This window comes from Schistocerca piceifrons, chromosome 4 (assembly GCF_021461385.2).
Source record: "Schistocerca piceifrons isolate TAMUIC-IGC-003096 chromosome 4, iqSchPice1.1, whole genome shotgun sequence".
Classification (NCBI taxonomy): domain Eukaryota; kingdom Metazoa; phylum Arthropoda; class Insecta; order Orthoptera; family Acrididae; genus Schistocerca; species Schistocerca piceifrons.
Window position 1 is genome coordinate 738,117,745 of NC_060141.1, and position 22,612 is coordinate 738,140,356.

Here is a 22,612-nt window from a genome sequence, read left to right on the forward strand (position 1 = left end):
AAACCAGTCACTGTGGAACAACTAGGAGGAATCACCAATCGACACACACAGAGAGTCGTTCGGTGAGACGACCCACCGAACCACCAACCATGGTAGTCCCCACTGAAGTCATGTGTGCCGGCAACGGTCGAGCGAGTTATGTCTGTCCGCATCTCACTACTGTTCCGTCCCCACTGAACTCACGACGCATGACTACCCGGAAATACCAGATAGTATGATAGTGCTCTTATGGATAAGCGCTGTTGCTGCCACTCACGGGCAGGCAAGCCAGCAACTTAGTGACGCCAGTATATCGAATAACAAATGAGACAGCAATACCGCCAAGATAAGATGTCAAGCAATAACGGCGGAAACACGAGCCGCGCACGATTCAACCATTTTTCTGAACGAATTTTTTTCTCACCACAGGATGAAGTTATAACAGAAAACTTGGATTAGTACTGAGGTTTTCTATCAAAAAGTGTAACCACTGTAACTGTACAGTGTGATACTGATTTTATGAAGAATATTACTGGAGACTGGTTGTGAGCGTGCTGGATGGTGCGATTAGCTGACAGTACATAGCCTGTAGCGATCGTCTGGCTGGGTCAGGCAGCCGCCCACCGGCGGGGCACACAGTACTTCAGCCCTTTTCAGCCGCTCGAGCACACTGGAAGTTCGGCCCAAGCATCTGCAGAAGGGTTAATGTATAATCTTTGCAATATAAACAAAACATCAAGTGTACACCATATGTGCGACGCTCAGCGATGAAATTAAGAATATTATGAAGTGTGCCACAGTAATTTACTTATAATATGTGTGCTGTTCGCAGGTCAACAGCATATAAACGAACAGAAAAACTGGTAGAAGCCGATCTCGGGGAAGATCAGTTTCGATTCTGTAGAAATGTTCGAACACGCGAGGCAATACTGAGACAAAGAGAGGTTAAGGAAAGGCAAACCTACATTTCTAACATTTGTAGATTTAGCGAAAGCATTTGAAGAAGACCACTGGAATACTCTCTTTCAAATTCTGAAGATGGCAGGAGTAAAATACAGGGAGCGAAAGGCCAGTTATATGTTGGCAGTTATAAGAATCGAGGGGCACGAAAGGGAAACAGTGTTTCAGAAGGGAATGAGACAGGGTTATAGACTGTTTCCGAGGCGGCCGTTGTGGCCGAGCGGTTTTAGGCGCTTCAGTCTGGAACCGCACGGCCGCTACGGTCGCAGGTTCGAATCCTGCCTGGGGCATAGATGTGCGTGATGTCCTTAGGTTAGTTAGGTTCAAGTAGTTCTAAGTTCTAGGGGACTGATGACCTCAGAAGTTAAGTCCCATACTGCTCAGAGCCACCTGAACCAGAGTAGGAATTAAAATTCATTCAAAATAATTAAAAACATTGAGGTTCGTCGACGACATTGTAATTCAGTCAGAGACAGCAAAGGACTTAGAAGGGCAGCTGAACGGAATGGACAGTGTCTTGAAAGGAGGTTGTAAGATGAACATCAACAAATGGAAAACTAGGATAATGGAATGTCGTCGAATTAAATCAGGTGATACGGATGGAATTAGATGGAATTAGACACTTAAAGCAGTAAATGAGTTTTGTTATTTTGGAAGCAAAATAGCTGATGACTATGGAAATAGGGAGGATATAAAATGTAGACTGGCTGTGGCAAGAAATGCGTTTCTGAAAATAGAAATTTGTTAACGTCGAGTATAGATTTAACTATCAGGAAATCTTTCCTGAAAGTATTTCTATGGGGTGTAGAAGTGTATGGAAGTGAAACATGGACGATAACTAGTTTAAACAAGAAGGAAATGGAAGCCTTCGAAATGTGGTGCACGGAACAGTGCTGAAGATTAGATGGGTAGATCACATAAATAATGAGGAGAAATCGAACAGAACTGGGGAGAAGACGAATTTTTCGCACAATTTGGCTTGAAGAAGGGATCAGTTAGAAGGGCACGTTCTGAGGCATCAAGGGATGACCAATTTAGTATTGGAGGGAAGCTTGTAGGGTAAAAATCGTAGAGGGATATACACTAAGCAGATTCAAAAGCATGTAGGTTGGAGCAGTTATTCGGAGATGAACAGGCTTGCACAGGTTATTACAGTAGCATGGAGAGCTGCATCAAACCAGTCTCTGGACTGAAGACCACAACAACCACAATAACAACAACATATGAGCACCTGCTTAATAGCCTGTTTCTCCATTTTTGAAACGAAATACATCACTCACTCTGCGTATCAAGTGTCCGACAGTTTATTGGTATATTTGTGGAGGTATGTGGTATTACATATCTACTCACAGGTTAAGTAATTCGCCTAAACGACGGGCCGTTTATCTGCGTACGCTGCGATGGCGGTCGAGAGCGACTCGATGGATCCCTTGGGATTTACATCCTGCGAAATTTGTGGCCGAGACGTCAGCGTGAGTTCACTATAATGCTCCACACACCACTGTAGCACGAATATGACTCCCAGACATGGACATGGTCCCTTTCCCAGTGTAGTCGGAACTGACAATGTCATGGCGACAACATCAGAACATGTAGCGGTGGTCTACTGCGGAGAACCATGTTCAAAAGTGTACGATCAACGGTGTGCTCCGAAACACTTGTGCGTGCACCAGCATTGTACAAATTGGTCATAGATGCCACAAATTACCATCTGTGCTACTTTAAAGAGCAGACAAGCCTCCGGACCCCACATTATGTGAAGAGTTGTGGAATCATATCATTTAGCGCCTAGTGCTAGTTTCACTGTCCTTCTAGGTCTTTCCGTAGATGCTCGCGAGAGTAGATGTGAAAATTAGACTAGCTTCGCAGTCTTCGACGTACTCGTTCACAGGCTCTGCTCAATAGTAATATGCCCTTTGTCAAAATAGCTAAACTCTTTGAATTTCAGTATTTGCAGTCTTTACCTTCGCTAGGGTGATCCCCTGTCCGTTTCTGCTCTGCTTACATACTTTACTTTTGTTATCGCGTCACTGGCCCACAACCCATTAGGCGGCATCCACCGTCGTGGTGGCAGTGGTCATAATCATTTGGCTCATTAGTGTACATCGACCTGGAAAACTGTATCCACCACGAGAAAACAAATCGTCATCTGCTGGATCCTACGTAAGTGAATATAACTATTTCCCATTATATTTAAATAAATGAAGACAGTTCAGCGTATTCTGATTTATGAAAGAACTTATAAAGTAGCACCAAGTGCTGAAATAGTCTTGTTCAGTGCAGGAGCAGTTGGCATACTGTTGATCAGAACATCTATATTTGTTATCAGAAGATGGGCATGATTGCCAGAAATCGGTTATGGCACTGAAAAAAAAAGAATAAAGGAAGAAAAACATTTAAATAGTATTTGTGGCTGGTTGCGTGATTCAGTAGCTATTATCAACGGCCGCGGGGTTCAAAAAATCCAACATGGATAAAATAACAGTAACGAATTTGTTACAGGTGACTTCTTACGAGCTGCAATGAGAAGATGTATTATACAACCACAGTCGCATGCATCTGCACTTTACTTCACATGCAAAATGTGTGTGTTCAAACGTGTGTGAGAGACCATATGGGACTTAACTGCTAAGGTCATCAGTCCCTAAGCTTACACTCCACTTAACCTAAATTATCCTAAGGACAAACACACACACCCATGCTCGAGGGAGGACTCGAACCTCCGCCGGGACCAGCCTCACAGTCCATGATTGCAGCGCCCTAGACCACTCGGCTAATCCCGCGCGGCTACTTCACATGCAATTAAAATGAAAACAGTTTTCTAAAAGTTCGGTCACAACATTTTTAACATACGATGTCAAATATTGCCCTGACGTATGTAACAGAAATAAATGCATGAGTCTCATATCACACTGATTGACCAAATTTTCCACCTCGAAAAAGGTACTGATCTTTTTACCCAATAACTTCAGCCAGCAGGAGCGTAAAGATTACGTACAGTTCCGTTTCTAAACCCGAAGCTTGGACTATAAACAGTTCATAACTTTGGTATGGTGCTACTGAAGATTATGTCGGTAGATGGAAAAACTAATAAGAAGGTACAGAGTGGAATTATGAAGAAAAAAAGTAACGGATAGATTACCAAAAGAAGGGATCGGTATGTAGGAACACATAGAGTGACATCGAGAAATAGTCCATTTGATACTGAAGGGAAGTTTGGGGCAGGGAGGTTCAAATAGTACAGGGAGACCGAGGCTTCAGTAGAGTAAGCTGAATGTAGGAGGCAGGAGTTATGCTGAAGTGAGGACGCTGCCACGGAATAGATTGCCTGAAGTGCTGCACAAAACCTGTCTTTGGACTGAAGACCAGAACAGCAGGAACAATAACGACAACATTGCTGTACTCTTCGAAGTCATAATTAGGATCTTACAATTTTTTGCCATTTTCTAGACAAGCATGTACTTAGTGTTAAAATGGGAGGTGTTAAAGGGTTTTCCAACGCAATAGTAGTCCCTCATCGCAGAAATATTTCTGGAGGTTTTAATGTGACACAGTACACTGAATTCGTGAAGCATTTGTAGTAGAATAATTCTTGAAACATTGATAGACATCCACAGTCCCTCGTTTCGTGTAGGATGCCGAGATAGAAAGAGAGTAGATGTTTCTTTCATTTGGAAACGATATCAGTAATAAAATTAAATTTGATTCTAAAATATTTGCGGAACAGTCAACTTGCAAGTGAAAATATTTATTACGAAATCGGTATGATTCTGTAGTACAAGTGTCATTCATAACCACAGGGAAGCAAGTGATAGAGCATCTGGATTAATACATTTTTTTCCGAACAATAAATTGACTAACTGCGAGATTTAAAATTTTTAATTACGCCGATAGCACAGAGGGGAGACGGAAAATATTACGACACTTATTTCACGCCGCGCAATTTGTTAGTGTGAATGGGAGAGCGGTATAATGAAAATTGAGGACAATACTGGAAGGTGATAAATCAGAGACATTTCGGCGCAGGTGGAATGTTTCATTAGGGGTGCGGGCGTGCCTGCGCCACCGCACGCCCGCCCCAGCGCCAACACCAGATACCCCCGCTGCGTCAGCACCGTCCAGCCCCGTCTGCTGATAGCGGTACCGTCCCGCCGTCCCGTGCGAACCACTGCCAACGCGGTCACACCTCCACGTGTTGCGTGACTGTCTGTAGGCTCTACATCACTCGATTCGGTCACTGATCGCTAGCGAAGGTGTCCATTAAGTAGGGGAAGTCAGGCTCGTGTTGCTACCCTTGCTTTTCTGTGGACATACTTCAGCAACTTTATTGCGATTTCTCATAAGAATTAAACTACATGTCCTTCACCTCCTGACGTTAAGGTGATTTTGAGACGAGACTACAGCTGTAGTACACTGAAGAGCCAAAGAAACTGGTACATCTGCCTAATATCGTGTAAAGCCTCCGCCAGCACGCAGAAGTGCCGCAGCACGACGTGGCATGGACTCGACTAATGTCTGAAGCAGTGCTGGAGGGAACTGACACCATTAACCCTGCAGGGATGTCCAGAAATCCGTAAGACTACGAGGGGTGGAGATCTCTTCTAAACAGCACATTGCAAGGCACCTCAGATGTGCTCAGTACGTTCATGTTTGGGGAGTTTGGTGGCCAGCGGAAATGATTTAACACAGAGATTGTTCTTGGAGCCACTCTGTAACAATTCTGGACGTCTGGAGTATCGCACTGTCCAGCTGGAACTGACAAAGTCCGTCGGAATGCACAATGGACGTGGATGGATGCAGGTGATCAGACAGGATGGTTACGTACGTGTCACTTGTCACAGTCAAGTTTCCACGCACGAAGAGGTCCCATATCATTCCAACTGCACAGCGCCACGCCATTAGAGAGCTTCCATCAGCTTGAACAGTCTTTCCAACTGCACAGCGCCACACCATTAGAGAGCTTCCATCAGCTTGAACAGTCTCCTGTTGACAAGCAGGGTCCATGGACTCTTGAGGTCGACTCCATAGTCGTACACGTCCATCCGCTCCATATAATTTGAGACTTGTCCGACCAGACAACACGTTCCCCGCCATAACAGTCCATGTCGGTGTTGACGGGCCCAGGTGAGGCGTAAAGCTCTGTGTCGTTCAATCAGTAAGGGTACACGAGTAGGCCTTCGGCTCCGAAAACCCATATCGATGATATTTCGTTGAATGGTTCGCACACTGACGCTTGTTGATGGTCCATCACTGAAATCTGCAGCAATTTGCGGAAGGGTTGCACTTCTGTCACTTTGAACTATTCTCTTCAGTCATCGTCGGTCCCGTTCTTGTTTTATTCTTTCCGGGTAACAGCGATGTCTGAGATATGATATTTTGCCGTATTTCTGATATTCACGGTACATTCGTGAAATGGTCTTACGGGAAAATCCCCATTTCATCGCTCCCTCGGAGATGCTGTGTCCCATCGCTCGTGCGCCGAATGTAACACCACGTTCAAACTCCCTTAAATCTTCATAAGCTGCCATTGTAGCAGCAGTAATCGATCTAACAACTGCACCAAACACTTTTTGTCTTATATAGGTGTTGTTGGCCGCAGCGCCGTGTTGTTCCCGTTTGCACATCTCTGTATTCGATCCGCGTGCCTATATGAGGTTCTTTGGCGCATAACAACAGGATTGAAGTGTGGAAACGGAAAACTTTCTATGTGCCATTTTTTTTTCGTAAAATGCTCTTAAATTGCTATCGTGTTCTCGGTACTGTGTTGAATGCCACGTGACCTGTTCTGTGTGTCACATAACGAAGAAAATGTTTCATACAATAAGAGGTGGCGCACGGTCTTTGTGCTAAGCAGTCACAACTCAGTTCCTAGAAAGGTGCGTCGGGGCCTTCACTATTTAGCTTGATAAGGTTTGAAGGGGATTTCATGTGGTGGACATACACAGCTGAGTAACGTATTCGTAAAGTTACAACCTGATTCAGCGAATTTACGTATTAGCTGCACGACAGGATTCAAAGCATATGCACAGCCTTGCACAGATCATAACAACTGTAAAGACAAAGGAATTACTTTCAGTGAACACTTTGGTATTCTATCATCATCCATGAATAACGAGGGATCGATCTGTCCACTCAATGAATCAGTAATAACTTTGGTATTCTATCTTCATCCATGAATAACGAGGGATCACTCTGTCCACGCCATGAATTAATAAGAAGAAGAATGGCTGCGTTTTAATACTCGATTCTATAACTTTATCGGAGAACAGTTGCTTTTGCAGCTTCGCGGATTTTGTGGCGTTTGATTACGCGTCCAGATGTTGTCACATCAGTCGGTTTACCTCTCTTTGCACTCGAGGAACGAGTTGTCCGCTAAATTCTCAAATATAGATTCCAGACCGTGTTATACCGTATTAGGCGGTATATGAGTGTGTCGAGTGCCTTTTCCAACTCGACCCAAGAATGTTTCTTTACTGCCGATATGATATTCTCATCCAGTTTCATCAGAAAATCAGAATCTAAGTGCGGAATTATAGCATACGTTTGTCGATGTTAAGTCTCTGCCATTTCCAATAATTCTTCGAATGTGCGTTTTTCCTTTGTGCTGGTATATCTTGTAACTTGTCTCTGCTGAATCCTATACTTTTCCTTGGAGATACGTGAACCTTTAAATTACAATTCTTTGGATTGCAATTTAGCCTCTCCCACTGTTGTGTACATAATTCCGCGTAGTCAGCGGGTACACAACTTTCCCACTAGAGGGCGCCCCACTAAGCACATCAGCGCAGGCGCAGCGCTCGTCCGTCTCCGCACTACGAGATGGCGCTGCCATAGAGACTGACCAAATGCCGCTTCCGCCGATCCGCGTATTAATATGTAACGCAGCCAATGAGACTGCTGCTAACATAGAACCTTTTCTCCTCGCGGATCACACTCGCGCAGTGATACATGAAAGCGCGAGGTATTATAACGAGTGTACAGACCTCCGATTAGTCAGTCTGCATTTGTCTGCACCAGTCTGTATCAGTCTGCATTATTCTGTACCAGTCTGTACGAGTTCCACATTTGTCTGTACAAGTCTATAGTCAAGTTTCAGTCTTCGCCTAATAAGATTACCATATTCCTGTACATAGCCATGAAGATAATTGTGTAGACACTTTTGTCAAGTATCAGAGATACATGTGCGAATAAGATTAACGTACCAACACCCAAAGGAACTTCAGATTGTCAATTGTAAATAGCATCCAGAACCAAGTTAAGTAATTTTTATGCTTCTTATTATTTTAATAAATGTGTGTGAAAATTAATCAAGTTCTGTTTAAGGTTGGTCACCGTCAATCTGGTACTCTAAGCGTGCAAGTGGCATTTCTATCGTCTGACCTAATGGCAAAAGATAAACACGCCACGATAAGACCACGAGACATATCGCTGACACTCGCCTACTTCGTTAGAGCGACAAGTCAAATAATCTGATGGTGTGTGTACCGAAGGTCTTACAGTACGCACACCACACACACCATCGCCAATAACTGCAAAATTCGGCTTGTAACTGGATTCCCGTCCTTTATGGCTTCTTCAGAAAGATCTTAAACCTACGGATGGATCACTTTTTATTCTATCTGGTTTGTTCCCCACTTCTTCATTCTTCCATTGCTATAGGTGTTTGTTACTTTTCGGTTTGCGCGTTCTTTCTGAGGCTTTCATTTCAGTGACCATGAAGCTCGGAATGTGTTACTGTGTTTACCAGTAGACAAAAAAATGAAAGTTGGTTCTTTTATTTACTGTAGTTCCTCCCCAAAATTATAGAATTGCATGGAAGTCTCTTCTAAACATTCATAAAAATATAAATTTCATATTACCTTCATTTCGAATGAAACTGCGTCGATTTCTGGCACGTTTCCACTTTTTTTTCTGGCGAAATGGGAGGCTTTTCTACGAGTAGTGCATATTCAGTATGCTTTTCAGCAACTTCTGCTCCTCTGCAATCAGCAGTTCTGTTTCATCAGCAACTACCCTACAATTAATGATATCGAAGATTTTTTTTCGCCATTTCTTTACCGTAAATTTTCGAGTCGTTCGATTTTGTCGTTTGTGTTTTATTAATTTATATACACTTCCTATCAATACAGTATTAAAATCCACTCATTATTTCTCCTCTTGTGTCAGAGCTCACAGTCTCACACTGGTTTAGAATATCCACAGATTCTACCGTAACACAGTCGTCCTGTAGATCGGTTTGCAAGATCTCTTCTACGGGTTCAGTTTAGTTAATTTTTTCGTTTCAGTCTTACTGGGAGCTCCATTATTGTCTGTTCGCTTTGAAAACTCACTCGGAAACGATTTGTTCCCCTCAAGAGAACCAAACGAAGTGGCAGGACAAAACCGATTGACTAGAAGACCCTCCTTGCAGGCTGCAGGAAAAAACGGATACACTTTCTGGTTGACTAACCCCAATTCTCAGGAACAAGCATGCAGCACCAGGAATATTATTAACACGACATACTACAGCAATTTCAACGACAACAATTTCAAATAACTTTCTCATTCATTTGTCTTTTTACTCATTCGTGTAGTAATCTTCTACGGACATCGGTAGTTGACCAAAACAGAATCAGATGAAAAGAAATCGCATTTTGAACACGGAGTGCCACTGTGTGAAGCCACGACGGTAGGCGTTGTGCAAAAGCTCAAGTTGCGCACTAAAAGGAACATGAAGTACCACGAAAACACTGACCGACGTTTACTAAGAAAGAATTTTTTGGCCTTCTCTTCAAGCGAACGAAGTTTCTAGTAAATGGGGTTATGGGACTTGCCTTGTTCTCCTCGTAAATGATTGTCACAGCTCTCTCCGAATTATCTCAACTTTTCGTAATACCTACAGCACGACCTCTTGTATTGATGCATGCCTATATTCGTCGTGGCATGCTACCCACAAGTTCATCAAGGCACTGTTGGTCCAAATCGTCCCATTCCTCGACAGCGATTCGGCGTAGATCCCTAAGAGTGGTTGGTGGGTCTTGGCGTCCGTAAACAGCCCTATTCAATCCATTTCAAGCATGTTAGATAAGATTCATGTCGGGAAAACATTCTGGCCACTCTAGTCGAGCGATGTTGTTATCCTGAACGAAGTCATTCACAAGATGTGCACCATGGCGGCGCGAATTTCTGTCCATGAGGACAAATGCCTCGCCAATATACTGCCGATATGGTTGCACTATCGGCATTTTCATCTCAATCTCTATCTTCTTCTGGGTGCGGCTTATAATCCAGTATCTGATTTCTGAATCTCTGTCCGGCCATGTTGCAACATAACTGAAATCTTCCCGTTGCACCCGACGTTTTCCAAGTATACCTCTTCCTCTTGTAACCCCTGAAGACATTATTCGCCCTTACTGGCTGAAATTTGTTGCAGAACTCAATTAGTCTTTCTCTTTTGTCATTTTTAGTACTCCTTCCAGTAGCATAGTATTCCAGTGCCACTGACTATTAGATTTTCATCTCAATTGCCGTTCGGATTCTCAAATACGAGTATTTAGTTTATCTTTTCATCTTCGGCTTGCGACGTCGGCATGTACTTGTATACCTCCACTACCGTTGTCGGTAATGGTTTGCTGTCGATTCTGATAGGAACAACACTTTCTCGGAACAGTCCATAGTAACAGATTCTGCCCCTCCTTCATATTCAAAACGAATCCTACTCTCGTTATATAATTTTCTGCTGCTGTTGATATTACCCTATACTCATCTGACCATAAATCATTGTCTTCTTTCCATTTCACTTCATTGACCACCACTTTAGACTAAGCCTTTTCATTTAATTTTTCAGATTTTCTAGCTCCCCTGCAACGTTCACACCTACGACATTTTACGTCCAGACTTGTAGAATGCCGTCATTTCCTTCGTTGTTCAATCTTTTTCTCATGGTCACCTCCCCCTTCGCAGTCTGTTTGGGGTAACTAACTACTTGGCATTACTTTCGTATCATTGTAGGAGATCTGTGCATTTTCGTCGATCGCCCTTTCTCGTGGAAGAAGCCCCAGCTGCGGTCATCAAGCAATGTCTTGTCACGAATTACCATCTCTGCTGGAGGGAGAATTTTGCCGTTTCTTTTTTCTCTCACATATATTACCAGCCACGAAATTATTAGGAGAAACATTATCTATTGCTATCTCCGTTTCACGGAAACCCATACGTTTTTACTTGATGCCCGTATTCTGTGTATGAAATTTGTCGCTCAGATACCTACCGGTACGCGTTACGCATAGTCCCCACACTTCTTACAAACTGGTGTTGTGTCTCAGAATTTGGCTAGCTTATCTAGGTCACAGCATTTGAAACAATTTACCGGTCTTTGATATCACTGATATTTTTAGCTTGAAAGCCTACATATTAACGTCCCTGACTCGGAAGGTTATTCTGAACACGTTGGTTTAACTCCATGACACAACGTGCTTAACCGCATCCTCTACGTCCCGTTTGGAATCTAGTCTTGAACTTATTTTTAATGCCCCTTTACTGATTATTGCAGTCATGTTTAATTCACAAATTTCCTCCGTTAATTCCTCCTCTGCTATTGTCAGGCCAATGACAGATTCTCATCAGAGGTTTTTCCTCCTTTGGCTCGTCATATTTAACATTTTCGACCCTATTTCCATGACTGACTTATTTGGACGTCGTTTCTGTAATGACTGCATGAATAGTCTTTCTGAGTTATCTGAGCTTTAAAGGTCTTTACGGGGTTTACATCTTACGTCAGGCCTTCTAGCTGCTGTGCTACCTGTTCGTAGATCTGATTAAGTCGCTCGTGGCTTTCCACAATTTGGTCAGTTATATCTTCGCTGGTGCGAGTACCTTTGTTCTGTTTTTTGCCTCAGCTGCTGCCTCAGCCGCATATGAGACCACTTGTTTGCTTCAGATCTATCTGGAAACGAGCGTTTACCGCACGCGGACACAGATTCCAGTCTTGCTTCTGGTGAAAAGAAGTGAGCGACTTCGTGTCGTTGCCACACATTCTCTGCTCGGAGTTCCTCAACTTGTCCCTCGAATTTTTTGAATGACTATGTTGATATGTGATGTCCGTTAGCGAGTTCTTAATTCTTATTTTATTTAGAGGAGAGTGTTTTACTTTGGATCACTTTCCACACTTTCGCATCTAGCAAGCCCTGTAATATAAATTTATTCTATTTTACCATTCCATTTTTAAATGACTGTATTAGGTTCTTGTGTCCTACAGTCTTTCTCTGAACTTACAAAAATTACCGCGGAAAAGTAACGTTTGTCAAAATATAAAAAAAATATTACAGGATACGTCTTGTCGTTGTGGTCTTCAGTCCAGAGACTGGTCTGATGCAGCTCTCCATGCTACCCTACCTTGTGTAAGCTTCTTCATCTCGAAGTACCTACTGAAACCTACAGCCTTCTGAATCTGCGTAGGGTATTCATCTCTTGGTCTCCCTCTACGATTTTTACCCTCCACGCTGCTCTCCAACACTAAATTGTTGATCCCTTGATGCCTCGGAACATGTCCTACCAACAGATCCCTTCTTCAAGCTGTGCCACAAATTCGTCTTCTCACGAGTTCTGTTCAGTTTCCCCTCATTAGTTACATGATCTATCCATCTAATCTTCAGCATTCTTTTGTAGCACCACATTCCGAAAGCCTCTGTTCTCTTCTTGCCCAAACCGTTTATTGTCCATTTTTCATTTCCATACATGGCTACACTCCATACAAATACGTTCAGAAGAGACTTCCTGACACTTTAATCTATACTCGATGTTAACCAATTTCCTCGCCATAGATCCTCTTTACTTCGAAAGTCATCAGTTAGTTTGCTCCCAAATAGCAAAACTCATCTACTATATGTGTCTCACTTCCTAATCAAGCCGCGCGGGGTAGCCGCCCGGTCTAAGGCGTCTTGTCACAGTCCGCGCGGCACTCCCCGTCGGAGATTTGAGTCCTCCCTCTGGCATGGTTGTGCGTGTCGTCCTTAGCATAAGTTAGTTTAAGTTAAATTAAATATTTTGTAAGCTTATGGACCGATGACCTCAGTAGTTTGATCCCATAAGTCGTTACCACAAATTTTCAATTTTTTCCCTATTCATATTCCCCCAGCATCAACTGATTTAATTCGACGACATGCCATTATCCTCGTTTTGCTGTTGTTGATATTCATCGTGTACCCTCCTTTCAAGACACAGTCCATTCCGTTCAACTGCTCTTCCAGGTCCTTTGCTGTCTCTGACAGATTTACAATGTCATCGGTAAACCTCAAAGTTTTTATTTGTTTTCCATTGATTTTAATTCCTACTGCAATTTATTTTTCCTTTACTGCTTGCTCAATATACAAATTGAACAACATCATGGATAGACTACAACCCTGCCTCATTCCCTTCCCAACCACTGCTTCCCTTTCATGCCCCTCGACCCTTATAACTGCCATCTGGTTTCTCTACTAATTGTAAATAGCCTTTCGTTCCCTGTATTTGATCCCTACCACTTTCAGAACATTCCAGTTAACATTGTCAAAAGTCTACAAATGCTAGAAACGTAGGTTTGCCTTTCCTTCTTCTAAGAGAAGTCGTAGGATCTGTATTGCCTTACGTGTTCCAACACTTTTACGGAATCCAAAGTGATCTCCCCAGTGTCGGCTTCTACGAGTTTCTCCATTCGTCTGTAAACAATGCGTGCTAGTATTTTGCAGCTGTGAGTTATTAAACTGATAGTTCGGTAATTTTCACACCTGTCAACTCCTGCTTTCTTTGGGACTGGAATTATTATACAGGTTGAAGCGAAATTCGCGCACTCGGGCTTCGCAGCACGAATCCCCACATGCTAGCGATAAAAAAATGTCTGTCACAAAGTTTCGTCCGGCGAGTACATCCGGCAGAAAATGGGCTTTAAAGAATGGCACTCTGGCAACACTGTAACCACATGTATGGTAACCACCTCTATCAGCACATTTTAGTCGTGCAGTACAGTTGGTGCAGTGGGTAGAGGCTTCGGTTAGCATACAGTAGGTTGAGGGTTAGAGCTTGGGGGGCATTTTTATATTATTATTTGCTAATTTGATTCTGACATTTCATACTGTAATATGCACTGTTTCTTAGGTCACATGTATCCTAAATTCACAACAATTTGTAACGCTGGACATAACAAATGCGTGGTTTGACAAATAACAAATAACTGTTGAAAAAAATGACCTGTTACAGAACAGAATAACTACAAAAACAGTATCAGTTTCGAGATGCTAAAGATGATAGCACAGTACTTGTCATTTATACTACATGTAGTACGAGCACTAAGATGTCGCACTTAAGCAACCAGTGTCAAGAAAAATGTCCATATTAATGACCGCATGACCTTCACAACAGAGTACGGTGTAATCAGAGGAAAATATGCTCAAAGCGACCTCCCTGAATATCCAAACATGGCGCAACCCGCCGGATCATACAGCACTGGACCCTTCCCAGCAAAGCTGCGTCCACAGTAAGAAGAGTAGCATGAACACATGCTACCAATTCTTTCACATTCGTCGGCGGAGCTGAGTACACGTGCTCCTCTAGGTGACCCCACAGGAAGAAATCCAGGGATTTACGTCAGGTTAACGCGGTGGCCATACAACTGAAACTCGACCTCCAAGCCCTTTGCCATTTCCCTGGAAATGTTTTGTCCAAATACTGTCGCACATTAATTCCAGAGTGTGGAGGTGCAACCATCAAGATGGAACCGTGTCCTCAATGACCCGGAACATATAGTGGAACATCTTCCAGCACATCAAGCAGATAGTTTGAGAGGAACCGGTCAAGCAAAATTTAGGCGTTCAAACACCTGTCGCCCAATATTCCGTCCCAGATGTTGACCAAAGGGAACTTGATATCCACAGCCGCGGATGAAGTGCGGGTTAACCTCACACCAATACTAGGCATTGTGCATATTGAAGACACGCTCACGAGTGAATGCTGCTTCATCTGACCATATTACGGTGTTCACGAAGTCATCGTTAGCTTCCTGTTGTTGTTGGAACCATTCACAGAATTGCGTCCGGTGATGGTGATCTGCAGGATGCAGGTGTCGCGTGAAAGCATAATGATAGGGGTGCAGCCCATGCCCGTGCAGCACGTTAATGACCATGCCTTGCGAGACACGCAGCAGCCTTGCTACGCTACGTGTACTTCGCTAAGGTTCTTGGTGTATGACCTGCAGAACAGCTTCCTCAGTAGCTGGAGTACGACGAGTCCTTGGAAGACCACTGTCACACGATGGTGGAAGGAGAGAACCTGACTCCTGCAGGCGCAGCTCCAGACGACGAAACACATTTTTATCTGGATGGCGTCGACGAGGATATCTAGCAGCATACTCACGAGCGGCAACGCCAGCCCGGTTATCAGATGCACCAAGGACAAGAAGCTTATCTGTATATTCATAGTTTGTGTATTCCACACGTCTGCCACACGGGTTTAGAGATTTACAATGAGAAAATTCGATACGTGTACTGGTGTGCATTGGAGTCTGTCACGGGCGCGTTACTCCACTCGCAACTAGTCCGTGTCTGGTAGACAGCGCATACAGTATAAACACACCGTCAGTCCTGTGCACCGTTCCACATAAAGAGCATTACCCCTCTGACAGATATTACTCTGCATGATTCATGCCAACACCGCTAATTGTGAAATGTTCGATTTAGAATTACACTGTTTCCCTAACGGTAATAGAGTGATGTTTCCACAATCCAGTCGATAGAATAACAATAATAATAATAATGTAACAAGATACGCACTAAACAGCATGCGGTTACCAAATTCAATGTTGAAAGACGTAATTAGTGCGACCATGGTGATAACTCTTACAAATAGTAACTGGGGTGGGACATTATTCTCAAAGCACGTTGCTAGTCGTACTGGCAACGTAATGCCCTAATGAAATGTAATGAACCTGAACGAAGCAAGAATAATAGTTGGTATTAATCCATGGAACCATTAGAGGAGGGTATAAAGAACACAGGTTTTGGATCTGGTAGATGAACTGGTACAAATAAATTCATGCCCACGAAGTGGAAAGGGTTTCTTACAAAGGTGATCAAGCCTCCATTTGTACGATTGTAGTAAGTAAGTGAAAATGTTTTCTAGAAGACCCGCTGCAATCAATGTTGACGATTAAGATGCCACATACCGTACCACCTGGACTACATTTACCAAATATAAAACATATACCTCAACCCAGCATCCAACCATCGACCTCCTGCATGCTAACTCAAAACTCTATCCACTGCACCGACTGTATAGCACGACTTATATGTATTTAGAGAAGTAGATATCATGAATGTGGTTACGGTGTTGCCAGAGTGCCACTCTTTAACGTCCTTTTTCTGCTGGATGTACTCGCCGGACGAAATTTCGTGGGAGACATTATTTTATCGTTGGTATGTTAGGAGTCGTGCTGCGAAGCCCGAGTGCGTGAATTAAGCTTCACCCTGTATTTTTCTTGAAGTATGAGGGTATTTCGCAAGTCTCATACATCTTGCTCACCTGATGGTTAAGTTTTGTCAGGGCTAGCTCTCCCAAGGCTATCAGTAGTTCTAATGTTATGTTGTCTACTCCCGGGGCCTTGTTCCGACTCAGGTCTGTCAGAAATCTGTCAAACACGTCTTTCAGTATCACATATTCCATTTCATCTGCATCTACGTCCTCTTCCATTTCCATAATATTACCCTCCAGTACATCGCCCTTGTATAGACCCTCTATGTACTCCTTCCACCTTTCTGCTTTCCTTTCTTTGCTTAGAACTGGTTTTCCATCTGAGCTCTTCATATTCATACAAGTGGTTCTCTTTTCTCCAAATTTAATTTTCCTGTAGGCAGTATCTATCTAACCCCTAGTGATATATGCCTCTTTTTGCCTACTTCATTTACTGCATTTTTATATTTTCTCCTTTCATCAATTAAATTCAATATCTTGTCTGTTACCCAAGGATGTTTACTAACCCTCATCTTTTTACCTACTTGATTCTCTGCTGCCTTCACTACTTCATCTCTCAAAGCTACCCGTTCTTCTGTTTCTCTATTTCTTTCCCTTTTTCCTGTCAATCGTTCCCTAATGCTCTCTCTGACACTTTCTACAACCTCTGGTTGTTTCAGTTTATCCAGGTCCCATCTCCTTAAATTCCTACTTATTTAAGTTTCTTAAATTTTAATCTACAGTTCATATCCAATAGCTTGTGGTCTGAGTCCACATCTGGCCCTGGAAGTGTCTTACAATTTAAAATCTGGTTCCTATATCTCTTTCTTTTGATTATATAATCTATCTAAAACATTCCAGTGTCTACAGGCCTCTTCCACACATACAACTTTCTTTCTTGAATCAGAGTTATGCTCTGTGCAAAATTCTACCAGGCGGCTTCCTCTTTCATTCCTTATCCTCATTCCATAGTCACCTACTACGTTTCCTTCTCTTCCTTTTCCTACTATCGAATTCCAGTCTACCATGACTGTCAGATTTTCGTCTCCCGCCATTATCTGAATAATTTCTTTCATCACATCCATACATTTCTTTAAGCTCCTTGTCATCTGCGGAGGTTGTTGGCATATAAGCTTGTACCACTGTGGTAGGCGTGGGCTTCGTGTCTATCTTGACCACAATAATGCGTCCTCTATGCTGTTCGTAGTAGCTGACCCCCTCTTCTATTTTTTTTATTCATTATGAAATCTATTCCTGCATTACCCCTATTTGATTCTGTATCTATAACCCTGTAGTCACCCGACCAGAAGTTTTGTTTCTCCCTCCACCGAACTTCACTAATTCCCACTATATCTACCTCTAACCTATCCATTTCCCTTTTTGAATTTTCTAATCTAGTTTCTCTGCTAAGGGATCTGGCATTCCGCGCTCCGGTTCGTAGAAAGTCAGTTTAGTTTCTCCTGATAACGACGTTCTCCTGAGTAGTTCCCGCCAGGAGATCCGAATGGAGGACTATTTTACCTCAGGAGTATTCTACCAAGAGGACGCCATCATCATTTAACCATACAATAAAGCTGAATGCGCTCGGGAAAAATTACGGCTGTAGTTTCCCCTTGCTTTCAGCCGTTCGCAGTACCAGCATAGACAGGCCGTTTAGGGCCACATTATACTTCCGAAATTAGTCGGACTCAATACTTTGCCACTTCACAATGCCTCCTTTTGGTCTCTTGCAAAGCTGTAAGATTTAGAGACATTGTTTGGAAGCTACGAAGAAGTGTTATAAGACCATGGCATTACGATAAAATGAGAGTTGGTCCTGATTAAGCGCTTTTAAATCACAGTGTTTCAGCAGCAGTTAAGTGTGCGGTACAACAATGAATACTTTAAGGCACGCTGCGTTAACTACCTATTTTATACACATCATTTTCCGGTCGTTTAAATTAATGAGCTGGACGAACAGATGAAGTGCAATGTGTAAACCAGTTGAAGGCAAACCCGCTGACGCTCTGCATTTCCCCACGAGTCTTATTAAGCTATATGCAAATCTGATATCTGAGAAGAGAGGTAGCTGGAAAACATTAGTAGATCTAGCAACAACCACAAGAATTAAAAGTCCGACTTATCTGCTCAATGAAAAGCTTACATCGTGCTTCTCTGTGCGGGCTTTCCGAAGTTACCCTGGAGAAACTATTCAGCATAGTCCGAACACAAAACCCACTTGTAGATTCTCACAGTTGCAAGACACTCCTGCGACTTAGTGCTGTGTCACAGTACATCCGTCCCTGTCGCAGTGCAATACAGCTTTCACGTTTCTTATTTCGGAACATAACAATCTGGGTTGTTTTTGAAGAAGAAAGAGACCGTAAAGGCATCAACTTTCAGAAGGTTTCGCCTTTCATAAGATTTCACAAAATTCCTTTCCATTGTTATTTAAAAATTGTGATTGATCTTTTCATCAGTAAATAGCTAACTTGTCGTTGAAAAAGCACGGAAAAACACTAATAACATCGAACATCTGCTAACTGGCCTATAACACAGGTACGGCTTCGTCTTACTCCTAGCCTGTAACGTCACCAGAACTTCAGCCAGTAACAGACCGTTTTCAATCACGAGATGAAATCTTGAAATTTAATTATGTTTACGCTCTAATTGCATACAAATATCAGATACTTTGTGAGATTATTTACCGAAACTGTTATTTGAGTGATATAATTATTTGGAATAATTTCTTACGTAGAAAAACGGCCTATTGTATTAGTCTGGTACGTGACGAGATTAAAAGGCCTATAATACTTCGCAGTCCAGCACACTGTACAAAAGATTCCAGCTAAACCGTACCTCGATATTATGAGAATTTCCCACAGTCAGTACAAAACAGTATGGTTTAAACGAAGTGATGCATTTTGCCCTGAAAGGTTGCGAGTAGTTGACACATTTGAGCTAGGATTTACGGTACTGATCACTATCGACAACCTGTTGTTGATCTGCAGTCTTCCAACAGCTATGTAATACTGAGAACGAACAGATGCAATAGATGGAGTGAGAACGCCAATAGATTACTTGCGTTCCATGGTAACCGCAGTCCGAGGGACGTTTTGAAGCTAAATCTGAGAGTTCAGCATTCTGAAGTGGAGACTGATCGGAGTGATAACACAGTGTTGATAGGCCATTGGCTGACATCGCAAATTGAGGCCACCAATAGCGAAGACATTATTAGGGAAATTCGGCGCCCTGAACGACTGAGTGGAGGGAAATGGAAAACAAGGTGTCGAGAAGGGACAGCCTGGAGTTTGGTGAACAGAGAAGCTTTGCGAGATCACAGTCGAAGACATCGTTTGTTTTCAGAAGCGATTTATGGTTATGGGGCCATGTCAAATGTATCGTGTATGTAGAGTACATTACATACGTGGAGAGAGGGGGGCAGCGTATTCATGCTGCCTTTGACAGCCTGGCCGATGTGAAAGTGTGAGCCAGAACACGCTACGGCACGTACACACATGCGTTGAGGCATATGGAATTCGATTTCAACACATAGCGTAACAGTGGCTGCATCTTACAGCGCATACTAGACCGCGGTCTCTGTAACAATGTATGACTGAATAAATGGTGTTTAGCATGGAAACTATGCATTTCCGGACATGAATTAATTTGAACTTTTGTTCCCTATCCTCTCATCGATCAGTTCCTAGAGTTTGTACAAAGTGGAAAAAATCATCCTGTACTATACAGCACAAGCAAGTTTGAAGGTAGAACTTGTTCTGAATCTATCACAGTCTCGATTAACTTGTAAGAACACATGTGAGAAAGTTTGTATATTGACCACATTGCAGACTTTTCAGTTCACAGTTTCATTGTTCCATTCGGTTGGAACTGAAAATTTCAGTAACTGCGATAATCGAAACGTCTAATAATCCATGCTCCGTATTTATTTTAAGACTCTGTCATGGTACGTGTTTTGGTATAAGCATTATTACGATGACCGAACATCATAATTTTAGACCAACACGATTCACAAATTCCGTGGTATTGAAATTGAGGTTGTATTCATATTCCTGAGCGAAGTTTCTTTTATGGTACCAAATAAGACTAGTAGTTAGAAGTTGGTCATATGATAACTTGTCTATTTTCTTTCACCCATATCATTGTGTTAGTTCTGTTTCCCCTCCCCCTACAGTACCGCAGGCAAAAAATAGGTGTATGGACATTTACGCTCTGTCCCCAATGCTCCCGCCGGCCAATCCGAGCAAAATATTTATTCCGTCGCTCTTGCTACTGATAACTGTAACCGAAACAGAATAAATCCCAGATAACACGGCAAAGTTCAGTCGCTGCGAGGTTTTAATCGAGTTCTTTTAATTACGCAACGTCATGTGTCCCTTATTTAAAAGCCGCACAAATAAATTCTGCAGTCATTTGGTCGTGTGACTGTCACATAGAGCGATTTTTAGCGCTTTCCGTGGCCGCAGTGTCGATATTCGATACCGCCGGTGGCGGATTCGCTGCGTAATTCTGTCGGCCCCTATGGCCACCTGTGCTGGGCACACAGCCTGCCTGTTTTTCTGCACGTGACGAGGACAACGCTGATTAGAGGACACGATGCTGCTACTGCTGCTACTCGACTGCAACTGTTTATCGCCGCTGGCGAACCTCCGTTTTAAACTCGAAAAGCGCTGTGGATCAGCAGACTTTGCGGCCTGGAGTGTTTGTGAATCGATCGAGCAGTAATTTATTGGAAAGCTGTTACTGAATACCCAGCTAAACGGCCGACACACGAAAAAAACTTAGTAACAGTTGAATATTTAGAAAAGATCTTTGTTATTCACCTTGCTCTAATTGTCCAGGAGGAAACAGATCTTACGAGTGCTGTAAGAATTGTAAGCGTTCTATTTGTGACCAACTGTTTAAGACGTTTATTCTGAGATATTAACAGTTATATTTAGAAAGCAACATTCATAATGGCAGGAGAAGGCAGAGAAAAAGAAAGTTTAGAATGAAAGTGATCAAACGTTGCTACCACAATCGAAGAATTAACTGCAGTTTACTGAAGACTGGGGTATTTACATCTACATGGATACTCTACAGATCACATTTAAGTGCCTGGCAGAGGGTTCATCGAACCACCTTCACAACTCTCAATTATTTCAATCTCATATAGCGAGCGGAAAGAATGAACACCTATATCTTTCCGTACGAGCTCTGCTTTCCCTTATTTTATCGGTGGCGATCGTTCCGCCCTATGTAGGTCGCTGTCAACAAAATATTTTCGCATTCCGAGGAGAAGGTTGGTGATTGGAATTTCGTGAGAAGATTCTGTCGCAACGAAAAACGTCTTTTGATGGAGAACAAACAATGTATTTACCTTAATAGTGTTCAAAAGTCATTTTATATATATATATATATATATATATATATATATATATATATATATATATATCAGATCCAATTGCCCAACACCACAATAGCAAATCAGCTACAGACTGCACACAGCACAGTCAGTGATTTTCATACAGAGCGCTACCTGGCGTTACCAACATAAAAACCTAAACAGCCTACTTACAGTACGAATTCTTTTGATTCAGTGTCCGGCAGTCTACAGCTTGCCAGTGCCGTTCCCCACAGGGTTTGGGAATCAAAACGATCGGTAATGTACAGTGCGACACCGACATTCGATTTACTCCGTCAGCCCAAACCTGCTCAACAGCTTTCCTTATTTCTCTCATCTTCGAACGTGCTAAACAGTAGGGTGACCGCCAAATTGTCACCTGAACTGTCACTCATATCTTATACTGAATTTTGTTGGTGACTCCTGCCTCTCGATGGGTACTTCTTAGTACCGCCCCAAGACCTAGAACATAGCCAGTTCCTCCTCCTTACTCAGGTAGAATCTATCAAACGACGATTGCTTGCCTCTGCAGAGCAGACCCATTCTCTTGCCAGTGCCTGCAAGAATAGTTGCTTCTCCCCTGGCCTACATTTAAACATAATTGCTTTTTCTAATTAATTTATTACTCACCCTGTGTGCGCAGGAAATCACAACCTAGGAGCACATTAGTGTTCAGTCCTTCAATAGTAGCGAACGAGCCGGCCGGAATGGCCGAGCGGTTAAAGGCGCTACAGTCTGGAACCGCACGACCGCTGCAGTCGCAGGTTCGAATCCTGTCTCGGGCATGGATGTTTGTGATGTCCTTAGGTTAGTTAGTTTTAAGTAGTTCTAAGTTCT